This window comes from Adiantum capillus-veneris, chromosome 29, assembly GCF_014529385.1.
Source record: "Adiantum capillus-veneris isolate H3 chromosome 29, ASM1452938v2, whole genome shotgun sequence".
NCBI classification, from domain to species: Eukaryota; Viridiplantae; Streptophyta; class Polypodiopsida; order Polypodiales; family Pteridaceae; genus Adiantum; species Adiantum capillus-veneris.
In genome coordinates this window covers 59,255,913-59,274,218 of record NC_140959.1, presented here as the reverse complement: position 1 = coordinate 59,274,218, position 18,306 = coordinate 59,255,913, and positions in this window count along the sequence as shown.

Here is an 18,306-nt window from a genome sequence, read left to right as displayed (position 1 = left end):
TCCCCAAGTTGTGCATATCCCCGCAATAGGTACATTTCAAGAGATGACATCCTCGATAGGAAGCTCCTCAAACACGTTCTGTGCTTTATGAAGTGCATCACGTTTGGCATACATGACGACCAAGGCACCCACAAAGAGACAAACAATCTCCCTAACCTTGTTGGACATATCCTCCAATCAATGCACTCCATGAGACAACATTGCATTTGGAGACACACCCTCAACTTGCATCCGCTGATTGGCAAAGATTGGGAAACTTATTATAGATTACAATGATGGTTGTAAAGCTGGTATCGTGGGTGCAGGAGAAGCTCTTGATCATGCCATTGGTGTTGCTACTGAGTTTGCATAGAAGAAGAAGAAGAGAAGAGTGACTTGGACGATGTGTAAGAAGAAAACAATAAATAAAATGAGGGTGCAGATGTGGAGACACGGGCTATGCAGACGGTGGTATTGATGAAGATGATGTTGAAGAGGCTAATGAGGATTTGAATGTCCAAGATATTGATGCCTACTGACTACACAGAAGAAGATTAGTCAAGTTTATGGTAGCATTAACCCCAACAAATCTAGAAGCTTGTTGAACTAGTCTTAAAGATGTTAGCTAAGGGAAAGGACAGGGAGGTACCATATTTTCTCATTGATATAGCTATCTTAGTTTGCTAGTGGAGTGAATTAACTCTTTGAAATACCAAGAACAACACCCTCATGTGAAAGATTCTTTAATTGGCTTGTTAGGGTATGTGTCTAATGGCATAACCACTTAATATCCCCCCCCCCCCCCCCACGGGGTAGGCCCCCCCCCTCCCTTATGCATACGGTACGAGCATGAAATAATGGGGGGCTACCCCTATTGTATACGCTTATGTCTGACCTCTAAAAACCCCCCTCTTGTACACTCACGTGTTACCATACGGAAATCCATAGTGAATCCCCCGGGGCAGGAGCACCCCTAGTCAACATAAGCAAGGCTCCAATCGGGGGGGCGGGTTGCACCTTCGCAAGTAAATGAATTGTTGAAGAATACCAAGCCACCGATTTTTTGAGGAGAGAAAAAGGAGCGCAACAAAGATATTGTGAATATATTTTTCAACAAATCAGATGGTATTCACGATTTTAGATGCACTCCAGATGTAGTCAAGGCACCGCAAACAAGTTTAACACTAGAGGATAAGGCTTATAAATGGTGGATGCCGCTCAAGGAGAAGGACATCATACCACAAACTTGGGCAGCCTTCGAGGATGTGTTCAAAAAGGAATTTGTGCCCGAAAATGGAGCAGACAGAAATTGATCTCCATGGGACAAGTGCTCTATGCATTAGCATAAGATACTGTTGGAGTATATCTTGCACTATTGTGATGTGATTCTCAAGCTAGAGGGTCTAGACACCTCTCAACAAGTGCATGGGTTCATTAGTTGGTTAACACCATAGCTTAAGAAGCGTATTAAAACCCAGGACCTCAAGACGCTTGGGAAGCTACAGTGCAAGCACACATACAGGATGATCTTGATGAAAAAGCATTGCATAACACTCATGTGTCTGACATTGCACATGCAAATGCACGAACATCTCATGGGCATAATAAGAGAATTTATAGTAGCTACATTTGATCCATCCAAGAAGCCAAGGGGCCTAGGTGTCATCTTTCTAGTGAAGAGTTTGAGAAAGCAAGGAAGAAAAAGACTATGGTTTAACTGTTTCAAAAGAGGACACAGCAAAAAGGTTTGTCCCAATTACAAATCTGCTGCCCAAGATAAAGAGAAAGTGGTGCACATGGTGCGATTACTACCTCTCGAGTCCTCCTCTTGCTTTTTCGATGTGGAAGTAACACAAAGTTGTGCATGAGTGTTGTATTACGAACTCAATGTGGTAGCCGACCTTTGGTCCACACAAGCTGGTGCACATACATGGGTTTATCCAGGGTCACAAGGTGAGAATCTTGGTAGACGACGGTGCTTTACGCAATTTTATTAACTATAAGTTATTGAAATGGATCAATTTTCTCTAGACTCCTAGTTTCCACTGCTACAAGGTAGTCGTTATTAATGGCCATGATGTTAAGGTGTGGGATACACAGGTCAAGAATGTATAGTTGAAGACTGAAGGGTATCACACATCCTTGAATTTCCAAGTCATGAGTATGGATCGGCTAGATGTGATTTTTAGTCAGGACAGGTTATGGGTTAGGGTCGTCACTAAAATGTAGCTATGAGCATAATAGTTTAATGTTTGAATGCACGTGCTATTTTTGGGGAAGAAGCATGTTTCTTCCTCGCCACTTATTGGTACATCCGAGCTTATAAAGCTCACTTCTCAAGATGAAATAGAAGAACTCTTTTTGTGTTACTTGTTGTGTCATTTTTTGTTAAATGTTGATAATGTTTTAAGTGATATTTCCTCAACGCCGCATTTCTCTCTCTCTTCTTGTCCATCTATGGCTCCTTCTCTCTCACTAGAAAATGTTGCTAGTAAGTTAAAAGAATTATAAATGGAATACAAGGATATGTTTTTAGATGATTTTCCACTAGGGTTATCGTCGACACGTGTTTTGCAACATGTCATAGATGTAGTTGCAAGCAACAAGCCTGTAAGTAAACCATCCTACAGAATGAATCATTCTGAAGCTATTGAGGTGGAACATTAGCTTGATGACTACCTCAGTAGAGGGTTCATAGATGTAGTTGCAGACAGTAAGCCCGTAAGTAAACCATCCTACAGAATGAGTCATTTTGAAGCTATTGAGGTGGAACATTAGCTTGATGACTACCTCAGTAGAGGGTTCATACAACCCAATTCTTCACCATGGACCTCTTTCATTTTTTTTGGTGAAGAAGAAAGACGATAGTATGCATATGTGCGTAGAATATCAATGCCTGAGCGCAGTTATTGTTAAGGACAAGTATCTATTGCTATGAGTGGATGAGTTATTTGATAAACTCACCCATGCTCGTATCTTTGTGAAGATAAATTTTCAGTCAAGGCATCATCAAGTATGCATCAAGCTTGCTCACATACCCAAACTTGCTTTTCAAACAAGGTAAATACACTATGAGTTTTTGGTTATGCTTGTGGGTTGACAAATGTGCTATCTACTTTCATTACACTTATGGACAGTGTCTTGAAACCATATCTGGGCACAATTGTTATCACTTTTCTTGATGACATTCTCGTGTATAGTGCCTCTGAGAAAGAGCACTTACAACATCAAAAGGAGGTGTTTTAGTTGTTATAGCAAAGCAAAATATATGCCAAGGAATCCAAGTGTGATTTTCTCAAGGAGAAAATTCACTATTTGGGGGATGTAATTTTAGCTATCGACTTCCATATGGATAAATCCAAAGTGGATGCCATTAGGATATTGTTCTTCTCCCAAAAATCTAAAAGAGCTTCAGATTTTCTTGGGATTTGCAGGTTTTCAGTGACGGCACGTTACAAACTAGGCTTGTATTTCTTTTCAGATGACGGACCAACTAAAAGCCAAGGGGAAAACCTTTCAGTGGGGAGAATCTCAACAACAAAGTTTCGACGCTCTCAAGTTCGCATTGGCTACAACTCCTATTTTAGCTATTGTGGACCCTATAAAACCATTTGTGCTAGAAATGGATGCTAGTAATTGTGCTATTGGAGCAATCCTTCTGCAGGAGGGACATCCAAGTGCATTTGAAAGCAATAAACTTGATTCTCCACCATATAATTATCTTTCTTATGAAAGAGGACTCTATGCAACAGTGTCTGCTTTGAAAACATGGTGAAAGTATTTGTATGGGGCTCAATTTGAGATCGTGTTTGACCATGAAAGTATGAAATGGTTTACACAAAAAATAGATTTGAAGGATTGAAAGGCCAGGTGGACTGAGATTCTTCATGATTATGATGCAAAGCTATGGTAATTGTAAAGAATGATACAATGTGGTAGCTGATGCTCCTAATCATATGTATGAGATCAACTCTCTTCTTTTTATAGAGCTTCGAAGTGAGTTTTTGGAATCTCTTAAGGGCAAATACGAGCATGACAAAACATACTCCAAAGTGTGGAGCCATGTGCAAAAGAGGGATCGTTCTCACTCCACTGTTGGCTTTGTGCCTTTTTCCTCCACGCCCACTTCTCCTCTTTTGAGTGATGAGCTGCATAGATGAAAGAATTTTTCCATAGATGATGGGTACCTACTCCACAAGGGGAGAGTTTGTGTACCAACAAACGCACGTGATTTGGCGCCAAATTCTTTTTCAATGTCATGGCACTCCCAGTACAGGGCACCCATGCATAAAGAAAATTTATGCACTCGTACGACAATAATTTTACTTGCCAGGTTTATACAGGTATGTTCAAGGCTATGTCTTGCATTGCCAAAAAAGTTAAGTTAATAAAGTGGAGCACCCGAAAGCATGAGGTCTCTTGCATCCTTTGGAGATTACCAATGGTAAATAGGAAAGTATCTCTATGGATTTCATTGTGGGTTTACCAACCACTATACAAGATCATGACTTGGGATGGGTAGTAGTAGAACGGTTGACTAAACTTTGCAAATTTATTCCAATCAAATCCAAGTGAAACTTCATAGTTAGCTAAGTTAATTGTTGACAATCTGTATAGGTTGTACGGGTTGCCCAACAATATTGTGAGTGATGGTGATCCCAATTTTAACAATAATTTCTAGAGGGATATGTTTAAACAGTTGGGTATACAACTCAACATCAGTACTACAAATCATCTTGAAATGGATGGTCAGGCTGATTGTATTAATCAAATGGTAGAGGATATGCTAAGAGCATACGTTAGGAACAAACAGTCAGATTGGGAAGATTATCTCCCCTATTCTCCAGTTTGCTTATAATAGTGCAAAGCATGTCACGAGTGGTTTTAGTTCTTTCATCCTTTTGTTTGGTTTTCAACATAGATCACCAATTATGGTGGGGTTGTCAATTGAGAAACTTTATTAGGGTGAGTATTTTCTCTAAGACCAAATGGATATGCTAAAACTTGCTTATCAAATGTTGAACAACCACAAGATAGATACAAAAAGTATGTTGATGAGAAACGTTGGCAAGTAACCTTCGTGGAAGGGGAAGATGTATTTTTATGTGTGCCAGAACATTCAGAAAGTCTGAAAATTGGTCCAACACCTAAATTATCTCCGAGATATTGTGGGCCTTTTAGGATACTCAAGCAAGTTGGGGATATGGCTTACAAACTCTCTTTACTTGTGCACTCTCGTATTCATCCGGTTTTCATGTAAGTCATCTACGTAAATGCTTGCATAGGGAAAACAATGTCATTGACCAGTAGATTTTGGTTGATTTCATTGAACCTCTAACCTAGCTGCATGAACCTGAGTACATTCTTGACTATCACAATCTTTGTATGTGTGATCATGTGCATCGACAAGCATTAGTCCAGTGGAAAGATAGACATAAGAAAGGTTCCACTTGGAAAAACATTAGTGTTCTTAAAAAAAAAATTCCCACTTTTGTTTTTGAGGACAAAAGAAATTTCCAAGGGGGGAGTAATGTAGTGTCTAGAGGCCAGGCGCCACTCTCTGAATTGAGCTCGGGGGTTTGTCTATAAGAGGGGCAAGAGGGTGGAAGGTGAGGTAGGTTACAGACTCTATGGTCACACACACACTCATCCCAATGTAGAGGGATGCATAAACACCCAAGTGCCCTTCTTAACCATCAATACCCAAAAACCTTTGGGATCCTTGGTTTTGTGAAGTAGAAGCTATTTTATCTCTTGTTTGGGTTTTCAATGAGTGGTGAAACTAGCCATCTTTGCTCCATAACAATGAATACCTTGGGTTTGTAGCGATAGATAGATTGAATTATCATCCATGAAGGTTATATATGACCCATGAGACCGAAGACATGAACATTACAATGATTGCTTTTGAGATGAAGTATAAGTACATATCAGTAAGGACCTCAGGGTCCATCGAGAGGGTGATGGAAGAGAAAAGGGATAAAATCTGAAGGGGGGGGGGGGGGGGGGAAGTGGGAGTTTAACTCTTGGATGACGACTTTACCACCTCGATAGACTACCCATTTACCTTGTTTGCAGGCTTTGTGCACCTTCTTGAGCTCACTTGCTTTGGCCTTGAGTTGATTCGGGGTCAATTTTTTAGCAATCCAAAACTTTTTTCCCTTGAGGAGATGAAACTGGAGTAGTAACTTCCACCACTCTTCCTTGTCCTTGAAAGTGAGGATACAATGCTCGGGTGGTACATTTCTATGCATGTCATTGATCCAAGAGACAGTCTCTGGCTTGATATTTATTGGTTGGAGAATATCGTTGAGCTTGGAGATTGCTTCTTCAAGAGTGTCCTCATCTGTGAACCATAGTGAGTGGAACCCCCCATTTCTGACCTTGAGGCCTACGGATTCTTGTAGCCGATTTTCTTATAATGCTACTCAATTTTTTTCGTCACTCTTTTTATGTGTTTCCACCTAGACTTCTTTTTGGGTTGTTTTGACATATTCAATGAGCGAGGTTTCGACCTCGTGTGCTTTCGCAAGTAGAGCCTAGCTCTCCACTTCTTTTGCTTCCTCAAGCTTGCATAAGTGTTGCTTGAGTTGATTATTCTCCTTGATGAGGTCCCTCAAGGGATGCAATCCTTGCATCTTGATGGTCCATAGGGTCCTTCTTTGGAGTAGCTACCATTGCAAGAAAGGTCTTGCGGGTGCAGGATATCGACGTTGATGTCATCCTATTGCAAGGGTAAGATAGCACCCTTATTTTTTTATTTTTGGCTTAGAATTGTGACCTGGCGGTGCTCGACTTGGTGGAGGGTGTTCAACCTAGCGAGATCATAGAGGGTGCTCGATTGAGTGTTGTTGAAGAGATGATATTACTTTGGAGGGTGTTTGACCTAGTAGGGCCACAGAGGGTGCTCCACTCGGTGTTGCTACAGAGCTGAGGGTATTCGACCTAGTTGATTCCACAATAGTGCAGTGAAGAGCACAAGGTCAACAGGATAGTGAAGCTGAGGGTATTTGACCTAGTTGATTCCACAACAGTGCAGTGAAGAGCACAAGGTCAGCAGGACAGTGAAGCGCTGAAGAGTTGGGCAATGAGGAGTAGAGCTTGTTGTAGGGTGGGATTGTACCTTAACGCCCCTCCCCCGCAGGGACACCCTCATCCAGGGGGAGACACTGGAAGAGAGAAATTTAGGGTTCGACCTGGCGCGTGCGCATGCGAGAGAGAGAGAGAGAGAGAGAGAGAGAGAGAGAGAGAGAGAGAGAGAGAGGATTGAGTAGTGTAAAGGAGAGAGGAACGGGATTTCTAGAGGGAAAATTTGTTTTTGATAGTTTGGGGTGGAGTTTGAGAGGGGAAAATGTCACTTTTGAGAAGTTTTTTTTTTTTAAATTCTTTGGTTTTTTTTTTGTACATGGATTTGCTTTTGTAAATAAGGGTGGATGGGTCCTTTTCTCTCAAAGGGCCTCTTTCAATCATGGTAGTCCCCCCCCCCCCCATCAAAATAGAGGTCCAGTACCATTTTCTAACTAATAGGTGATGCTGCCACTCTTCTCTCATTGATCAATTTTTTTCCTTCCTTTATTTAAAAGTCCCTTACAAGGTCCAAATATTTCCTTATGGAAAAAACCTTCAAGAGGTCATCCTCAATTTTGGACTATCCTTACAAAACTGAGAAATCCTTCGACATGTTTTTTCTTTCAAGAACCAAATTCAACTTTAAATGATGTGGGAAGGAGTATGGAAAAGATCACACATGATGAACCATAGCTTATCCAAGGTGATCCACATCAACACTCTCAATGGATTGACAATGAGTCAATGTTAGCTATTAGGCTAACAAAAGCAGCCAATTTTCATTTCTACATAATACGGGCACTTATTTTTTTGTTTTGACTTGTAAATGTTAAATTTTTATGGATGTGCATATGAGTTTTACTTGATTACTCAAGGCTACGAGCTTCTAGCCTATAATCATATCTTTGTTGGTGCTTAGATTGCCCAATTATTGAGCCGAGATGACTTAGGACCAAATCCCCAAACTTTGATCAAAGTATAAATGCCAACTTTGTAGCCTAATTTAACAAGTTTTAATGAGATAAGTTTCTGTTGAAGTGAACAATAGCGAGTTGTGCGTATCTCTACTCATTTCTTTTGCATACTTGTCGCATTTTGATTCCGATTGCTTCTATGCATTGCCAGGTGAAGGCTCTTCACATTGATGAAAGTCTCTTGCGCTATTTCTTAAGGTGGTTTGTGGCTACCTACAAGTTGTTTGATGCCTTATCTCAATATTTATTGGAATGACAAATTGTTTGTTGCGTAGGGAAATTCTCTTCATTCCTTAGATGTAGGGTTCCTTAAATGTTGCTTTTGACCTGCTAAAAATAGGGGTAAAGTCCAATTTCATTTTTGTAATCACATGTTGTTCGTGATTTTGAGACCATAGGATTGGCCATCCTAGTTTTATATATCATCTCTACAAATTTGATTGCATTTGGGTATTTTTTGGTCAATGAAATGGTAGAGATTGACTCATGGTCATAGTTTATCCTTTGATACTGGGGCCATTTGAACATTGGGTATTGATTGTTTCTTGCATTGATATCGTTCTCAAAGTACCTGACAAGTTTTTGTTGCCTCCATGCCCTAGATAGATCTACTACCTCCCTTATTGACATTATTGTGAGGTTCTTGCTATATATGCGATAAGATCGAGCAAAGAGTGGAAACCCATTTTACATTTGCTGATGTTGATGGGGACGTAGCGCTTAAGTTAGTGAGAAATTTCACTCATAGGCATTATCTATTAAAACTTCCTCTAGTTTATTCTAGAGTAACCTTCCTTTTTGCACATAGGTGACCATTGGTTTGCTTATCTATGTTTGGGGATTTAAAGATATTCGGCTATCGGCCAAAGACCTTTAGATTAGGATTTGGATTGGTGGAATAGACTCTTAGGCTCTTGGGTGAGGAAATGGATATTTGATGAGGGAAATTGGTTTGATTTGATGTTTTGAACAACTTGTATATTTTTCAGTTTTCATAGGAGTAGGGTAAGTAGATACATCACTAAGGGCATGAACAAGCCCACAAATCGGTTCAAAATTTGCATCTAATGTAGGTCAAAATTTTATTGAAGATTGTGGCTTTGAAGAGTAATCTAAGAGTTTGCATATGATGTATAATGAACAGAGTCTCAAAATCACTATCAGAACGTTTGCATATGATTTATGGTGAATAGAATCTCAAAATTACTATCTGAATATAGAGTAAGGAATAGAAATAAAAATGTAAAAGATTTGCACATTTGTCTAGTATTGCAATGGCTAAAATGTGACTTTGGTTGTGCACATTGGTTACAATGGAAATTTGCTTAACCAATGCCGAAGAGGGATGCATAGATTTTTTTCTTAGGCAACCCGCTAGGAAGGGGAGACTTGCAACATGAACAATGGGAAGCATAGAAAATAGTTCGAATGGAGGTGAATAATTTTTTTTCACTTGGAGAACCCTTTGGGAGAGGGGGAATCACATCTGCTATCCTTCAACAAAATATAGTTAGATAGGCTATTGTAGAGCAAAAGAACATAGATAAATCATCAAGAATGGTTTTAAATCTAGAGGCTATAGGTACAGCTCAATTGGATGAGCAAATCACTTATGAAGGCTTAATAAAGATGATCCTATTCAATTCCCCACAATCAAAGGGATTGAAGTGGTTACCCCAAGAAGAAAGAACCTACAACCAATGACATCAACAAGATGACACAATTCAAGTCGATGATCCGGTATGGATTGAAGATTCACAAGTAGTAAGGAAAAACAAGCCCATGGGTTGGATAGCTCCCTACTACCGCTTGGAGATGCAAACCTACTTTGAAGGTCAAAGACAATTATGGGTACCAAAGCCACAAATCATAGTCTATGTAGAGAAGTCAAGGACAATAACGGCGTCAACAAATCATCAACCAAGGAAGGGGAAGACATGTAGAGATAAAAGAAGACAAGGCAAAAAGTCAAAGAATTTTACTTCCCAAGAATTTTTCACAGGGAACGGAAGTGGGTCCAAAGTCTCATGTTGGAGCAAAAGAATCGAAGAATCCATTCACATTCGCTTAGTGGGATCTTACGCTAAACATCAACAACATTTGTTCCAGTCAAGCTACTTGAAGCACAAGGTTCTACTAAGGTAACACATGGATATGGGTTCTCAAATCTTTCTATAAGCTGAGTCAAAATTTAAACAAAGGACACGAAGAAAATCCTACACCATCACCAAAGGGTCCTATACAATGGCCTATCTAAAAAGTAAAGAAAACAAAATAAATTTTCCAAATTTGAGAAAGACGAGACCACCATGCCAGTTTCATATTCATAAATAGTCAAACGTGTATGGAAAACAAAACCTCTATTGCCTCGTATCTTTCAACAATTGACCCCTGAAAAAATCTTCCACTTTGAAAGCCCATTTACTTGTTGACATAAGGGAAACCAAGAACCTCCTTGAAACTCTTATTAAAGACAATTTCTCTCCACTCTCTCTCTCTCTCTCTCTCTCTCAATGTAAAAAATATGATACCTCCTTGCTTCACACTCACAAACAAACACATAGATGTGGACATAAAGGTGTAAGACATGGAGATATGAAGATGGCGACCAAATTTTGCACACATAGAAAAAGTTAGAGAAGGAGATAGGAGAATCACACAACTAATGGCTTAAATTTAGTCCCAAAGTGCATGGCGTACTTTACATATTGGGTATTTAATATTTACGAAAAAGTAATACTAGTGCCAAAAACTGAGGTCCCTCTTTCTCCATAAAGTTTTCTTGAACCCATAAGGGTTGGTTTCACCTTATTAGTAAGCATCAATGTGTGTATGGGGTAGTTGTCAAGACAAGGGCAAGGCCGGGCTAGACAGTGTGGAAAGGGAGTCCAACTAGGGCAAAGGGTTAGGAGCCATGCTATATAGTGGGAGGTTGGGAGGTGGACTCCAAGGCACTAGTTCCCCTTGTCTCACATTGGTATCAAGAGCCAGCTAATTTTGGGAAGGCGTGGAGCACTTTTTGCATGTGCATGAGGGAAAGGCCGTGGAGCTCTCTCCTTGACTGTCCTCGACGAGACCTTGTTTGGTGGGCAACATCGCTTGCGGGGAGAAGGGCTGAGACCTGAACCTGTGCCACCACCCCCCCCCCCCTCCTTGGGCTTGACAGAATCGTGCGGGCTTGCTGAAGACTTTACGTCTCTGTGGTGAGTGTTTTCAAGCCACAACCAAGGCGTGCTGAGAGTACTTGCCCCTCGCGCTGCCTCCGAAGACGCCATCGATTGTGCATGCGTTTTTTTTTCACACAGTGGGCGCCCAACCCTTAGAGTGGGTGGCCAACCTCGATTTCTTGAAAATTTAGGGGTCGGTACCCACAGCAGGGCACCCCCCCTCCCTCTTGTGAAGCTTCGGGAAGCTTCGGGCGAAGCTCGGCATACCAAGTGAGGCAAAGGCAGTCCGTGGCTCGCAGGCAGGCCGGGAAATAACAAGAAAAACCTAAAAATTCTGTTGCGTATACTACACACGGTCTTTTCATAAATTAATTCAAGTCGTCTTCAATTTATCCAAGATACAAAGACCAGTGCAGTAGTGGTGCTCAAGGCAACCACACCTACACTAACGGATTGTTTTCTTGGAATCCAGAGCAAGATTACATCCTCGGTAGCAATTGGAGCACGAACGAAATTAGCAAGGCTAATTATCTGTGTCAACGGGATTCTTTATCGATATTTACCGGTTGTGGTGCATCCTACATCTATGGAACATCTTATGGGCCTCATGTATTTTTCTTGTTATTCCTTCCACTGCACTGTGTTGCCATGGATTCAGATATCAATATGACTTTTGATTTCGAGCAAAATACGATTGATCCTGCCCATGATGGCTCGTGGCCGGATGCTCTCATGGAGAGTGCCTGTGACACTACGGCAGGTGATGACACTTATGAACCGCTTGATATTCAAGAATTTCGTGCACTTCAAACACGCATATCAGTCATGAAAGGAAATTTTTAATCTATGAGTAAAAATGTCACTAAATTATCCACGTTAGTGATCCAATTAATGCAACAGCAGTCCAAGGGTCCTGCTGACACGCACATGCATGAGCAGTTGCTACACAGGGGCAAGGCCTTTCTGATCATGGACAAGGTCCATCTGCCGATGCTTTGCACACTCTGACTGCAAAAGAGGTGGATGAGTTGTTGAAAAACACCAAACCACCGACTTTTAAGGGAGAAGATCGAGATCGCAATAAGGATGCAGTGAATATCTTTCTCAGCAAGTGGGATGGAATTCACGCCTTACGGCGTACTCCAGATGCAGTCAGAGAACTGCAAATAAGTTTAACTCTGGAAGGCAAGGCCTACAAGTGGTGGATGTCTCTCAAGGAGAAGAATATCATATCATAGAGTTGCGCAGCTTTTGAAACTATGTTTCGTAAAGAATTCTTGCCTACAAATGAGGCAAATCGGAATTGGACGGCTTGGGACATGTGTTCCATGCGCCAATACCCATCATTACTTGAATATATATCTCACTATCGGGATGTTATCCTCAAGTTGGAAGGCCTAGAGACCTTTCAGCAAGTACGTGGGTTTATCCGTGGTCTGACACCAGAGCTTAAGAAGCACGTCAAGACTCAAGACCCTAAAACACTTGAGGAAGCTATAGTGAAAGCACATACTCACGATGATCCAAATGAAAAGAAATCACATCATAATCACGTGCCTACTAATACACATGGTAATACACGCACACAGTACGGGAACAATAAAAGGAAATTTATAGCAGTCAATTCAGAAGCATCTAAAAAACCCAGGGGTTCTAGAGGTCCTCTCTCTCCTGAGGACTTTGATAAAGCTAAGAAAGAGAAATTATGTTTTCAATGTTTAGGAAGCGGTCATGGCAAAAAGGATTGTCCTAAAGGAAAATCTGCTGCTCATGGCAAGGAGAAAGCAGTGCACACAGTGCAACTGATGCCTCTTACTTGAGTCTTCCTCACGATTCTCTATAGTGGAAGTAACACACATTGAGGTGGTGCATGAATGCTGTCTCAAAGCTTCCATGTGGCAACAGACCTTCGAACCACATGAGTTAGTACGTATGCACGGATCTCTACAAGGGCACAAGGTGTGCATCTTGGTAGATGATGGTGCTACTCACAATTTTATCAATTATGGATTGGTGAAAAAACTCAAATTGCCTCAAACTCCGAGTACCCACCGTTACAAGGTAGCAATGATGAATGGACATGATACCAAAATCTGGGATACTCAAGTCCGAGTTGTTCCATTGGAAGTACAAGGCTACTCCACATCCTTGGATTTTCAGGTTATGAACATGGAGACACGGTCCTTGGTAGGGAATGGTTGCATAGCCTAGGACCATCACTGAAGCGTAGCTATGAGTACAACAGCTTGATGTTTGAATCTCATGGCACACATGGGTTGTTGTTAGGAGAGAAGGATGTACCTTCTTCACCAGAGTCTTACCAAACACCGAGCAAAAACTTCCGAGCAAACCAAAAAGCGAGCGAGATCAATACCTAGGGCAATTACCCAAGTAATACACATTCTTTGGCATTGGTATACACTACTGGAGATAGGGGAGTAGGGAGAGAATGAGACGAATGGAGGAGACACAAGAAAGACCATAAGGCTTCATCACTTCAAGAGAAAGGTAGGTTTCACATGAGAGAGGATAAAATCTTGCTACACAATAGCAACGTGTCTATTGCTGCGACAAGGGCTCTACATCGACAATCAATCCAAGTTTTGAGAGGATTAGGAAGGAAGAGAGAGTTTGCCAGCTTTGTCATTAAAACTGGAAGATTTGGGAATTAAAGTTGATTTAGACATTGTGATGGAAGAGAGAGGTGTTTGGCTCTCCATCTCTCCCTTGCAATGTCAAGTTAAGGCGGAAGTGGCAACTATCCTAGACGAAAAAATCTCAAAAAAATGCAATGGTCTATGGTGAAAACAAGAATGCCTTTGGAGCCCATTTGGCACACTACATGGTTACTATCTTCTTGCTTTGTGAGGGTCGGGGAGGGGGGGGATATTGACCAAAAATTGTTCGGCCGAAAAGGGGACAAGTTTTTTCTTTTGTGAAAGGATTGCAAACAACACATCCTTTCCGCCATCCCATTGTCAAACCAAGCCTTTGGCTGAGTTAAGATGAGCCTGATAGAAAATTGAGAGCTTTCATCTAACTCTAGAAGGAACTATAAGATGGTTTTAGGAAAAAAATATATAAATCGAGTTGAAAAAGGGTGTATTTTATTAGTAAAACATTCATAGATAAGGTCTTTTATAGAGGAGTAGGCTTCTTGTTCACAAGCGATGGAGGCAGCAAGTCTATTAAGAATAGAAGCAAATGAATTAGTCAATAAAATTAGCATAGTGTAAAGTTGCAAGCACGTTCTATTGCAAGCGAGAGATTTGAACTACATTCTCCACTTTTTCCGCTACAAAGTACTTGATAGGTTCTCATTTCTGAGGGGGAGGGTGCCACCCAAGTTCTTGTGGATCCAACAGAGGTGTTTTTCTTTGTCGACCAAACATTTTGCTCCAGCCTGGACCCTTGCTCTCTACTGCTAGGTGTTCTTAACCCAACCTTAAAAAGGCATACTCAGGAAGTGTTCGGTCTCTTGAAGAAAAAACTCTAAAACAAAGGACTGTTGCCAATTGGCCATTCACAATATTTTTTTCTAAATCAAATCTCTCTCTAGCAATCCACATTGGCATGGGCTTCTAGAAAGAGAGAGAAAGACATCCTAGACTCCTTTCAAGGCAAATCCTAAATCAAATCTCTTTCTATCTATCCATGCCGGCGTGGACTGGTAGTAGGTAGAGAGAGAGAGAGATCTGCTAGTCCCCTTTCAAAAAAAAAATCTAAGTCAAATCTCTCTCTAGCAGTCCACGCCGACGTGGACTAGTATAGAGAGAGAGAGAGAGAGAGAGAGAGAGAGAGAGAGAGAGAGAGAGAGAGAGAGAGAGAGAGAGAGAGAGAGAGAGAGAGATCCAATGTTAGAAAAGAACTTTCAAGTTTTCCTTTTTTTTCACCAGTTAGAGAAAAATTAAAAATGTATTTTTAGACATGGAGAGATTTGCTAATCTCCTTTCACACTTTTCTAAATCGAAACACTCTCTAACTATTCACAGCAGTGTGGACTCCTAGAGAGAGAGAGAGAGAGAGAGAGAGAGAGAGAGAGAGAGAGAGAGAGAGAGAAAGAGAGAGAGAGAGAAGAAGAAGAAGAAGAAGAAGAAGAAGAAGAAGAAAAGAGTTTTAACGTCGTAGGAAACTATCCCAAGAGAGAGATCGTCTCCTTTCACAAATTCACACTTTTTTTCTAAATCGAATCTGTCCCTAGCTGTCCACGGCAGCGTGGACTCCTAGAGGGAGAATGATAAATGAGAGATATATTAGAGAGCACACATACTTATTGATTGTCAGCTAGCGTAGATGTGATAAGAGCCACCAGGAGGGCATGTTTGGGACTGTATGTGAATGTGACCCAGTCACTTAGTAGGACGTTCAGAAGCGGAGATGGCTACTGCCAGTGTCGGTCCATAGCCGCAAATGATCTTTAATGGAACAGCTTCTGCTCTCTTGTCCGTCGAGCCTTCCGCTGGTTCCAGATTTTGGTGATCCATGAACGATTCCCATTATTTGTCAAGTTGGTAGCACAAGTTTGGTACGTATGTAGCAGCCACTAGAGGGAATGCCAATAGCTTAGAGAGAGAGAGAGAGAGAGAGAGAGAGAGAGAGAGAGAGAGAGAGAGAGAGAGAGAGAGAGAGAGAGAGAGAGAGAGAGAGAGATCGATCGATCGATCTACGACCTTACGATCTGCACAGCGTAACCTCCTCAGCTTTCAAGCAAGCTTCTGAATCAAAACTCTCTCTAGCACTCCACAACGGCGTGGACTGCTAGAGAGAGAGAGAGAGAGAGAGAGAGAGAGAGAGAGAGAGAGAGAGAGAGAGAGAGAGAGAGAGGGAGGGAGGGAGAAAGAGAGACATCTGGACAGTTCGGTAGTTTCACGCTCTGTGCGTTGTGTTTTGACTTCAAACTTTCAAAGGCAAATCATGTACGACTTGAGAGAGAGAGAGAGAGAGAGAGAGAGAGAGAGAGAGAGAGAGAGAGAGAGAGAGAGAGAGAGAGAGAGAGAGAGAGAGAGAGAGAGAGAGAGAGAGAGAGAGAGAGGACCCGGTCGCGACTTGCGAGCACATGCGACCAATGCTAGACCTTAAACATCAGCTATTGTCCGCACGTGTGGTGGGGAAAGCAGCGATACCAGGAACTAGCTTGTATTTAGCGACAAGCGCATGAATGCCAACATCTCTCATAGTGATGCTGCAAGGCTACAAGCTAGTGTGTGAAAGAGACGTCTACACTGCCGCTTTTCAAAAAAAATTAGAAGCAAACCTCTGTCTAGCTGCCCATGCCGGCGTGGACTGCTAGAGAGAGCGATTTGGAAATTTTAATGTTAGAAAAAAGTAAAAATTACCAAAATACCCCTCAAATTTCAAAAATTCCTAAGATATGCCCAATATTTTGTCATAAATTCCCAAAATGCTCTTCAGATTTTTCAAAATTCCCAAAATACCTCTGGTTGTGAGAGTAATTTTCTCCAAAAATAAATTTTTTTGTAGCCTTTTATAAGAAGACTGATTGTCTTATATCGTACAAGATGCTAAGACTAGAATTTGAGTTGGTTTTCTAGGCTTTGGAGATGAATTGCTTTATTATTTTTAGACATAATTACCTTCTTTGCGATGACAAATTACATAATAAGGACTCAAAAACGAATCTCAATTGTCGAAAAGAAATAAAGATTAGAAAATCTTGAACAATCCAACAAAATTAGATACAAGGGTATTTTGGTAATTTTCCCTAGAAAAAAACCAGAGTCCAATGCTGACTTCGCGATTAGATTTTGAGCAAAAAACGGAGAAATTTACACAAGTTTTACTGTAAATAGCAAAAGCTTCAAATTTTGACTTAAAAACCCTAGAGAACTTCAAGTTTGCCCTCATTTTCTTAGGTTAGGAAAAATGTATTTTTCTAACCCTGATCTTATTATGGATAGTGCCCTTGCTTACATGATCGTATTATGGATAGTGCCTTGCTTAAAGTGTGCACTATGGGGCTATATATGGACTATTGAAATTTGAATGGCTCACAAGAGGAGTGAGTCTTGAGAGAAGAAGAGGACGTTGACAACAATTGAAGCTTTAAAAAGCCTAACCCTTTCCATGATTGGCCGTCGGGTTTCCAGTGAACTCGGCTACCTAAATTAGGCACCCTTATTGTTTCGAGGTTTACTTGTACAATGTTACTTTATAGTGACTTGAAAGTTCATATTGAATCCTGTATCTATTGCGAGGGATTCCTTCCCAGGGGATAAGAAATGGGTTTGGGGTATTCACAAAGTTCATATTGAATCCTGTATCTATTGCGAGGGATTCCTTCCCAGGGGATAAGAAATGGGTTTGGGGTATTCACAAAGTACATGGGTTTCCCTTATTACTTCTCCTCTTCCAATTCCTACAATTTGGAAGACAAGACAAAAGTGGAGTCCTCCTGTCTTTAGGGCTGGCAAAACGCCAGTAAAGGCTCCACGTCGACAGAAGATTTATCTTTTCCTCCTCCTCCATCATCTTCAGGGGCGCCATTATGGGAAGAGGAGTTAGGAGGGGATACTCATGAAATCAAGAATGACAACCTCCACTCCAGAAGGGGACGAAGTCGTACATGAATTAAGATTCAACTACATGTTGCCACCCCTTCTATAGTGGACCAAATATGGGGGAAGACAGTAGTTCCAAAAATGAAGGGAACGGTCAAGATACTGGGCCGAGCGATAATGACCCCAGAGAATAGGAAGCACTGGGGGGAATTTCATGGCTTTGCCCCTTCTTGCTTCTCAAAAAAGAGAATAGCAAGGATGAACCCGAGAATGAAAAAAGGAGCAACGGTGGGTATTCGAAACGTATTTAGTCCTTTGACAATCCCTGTGGCGTGAAATCTATCATTAGCCAAACGATTGTTCGGTTTTGTTACTCCAGGCTTTGCCTTAACAAAAGCTATTGCCCTGTTTGCTTTGATGATGGCCTTTTAGATATTATTCGTATCTGAAGGAAATCCACTTTTGATAAATATAGATAACTAACATTACTTCAGGGTGGCCTATGCTTTGGTCCCCCCCCCCCCCCCCCCCCCCCCCCCCCCCCCCCCACCTAGGTAACATAATGCTAATGCGTTAGACTCACAGTCCTAGAATGATGGT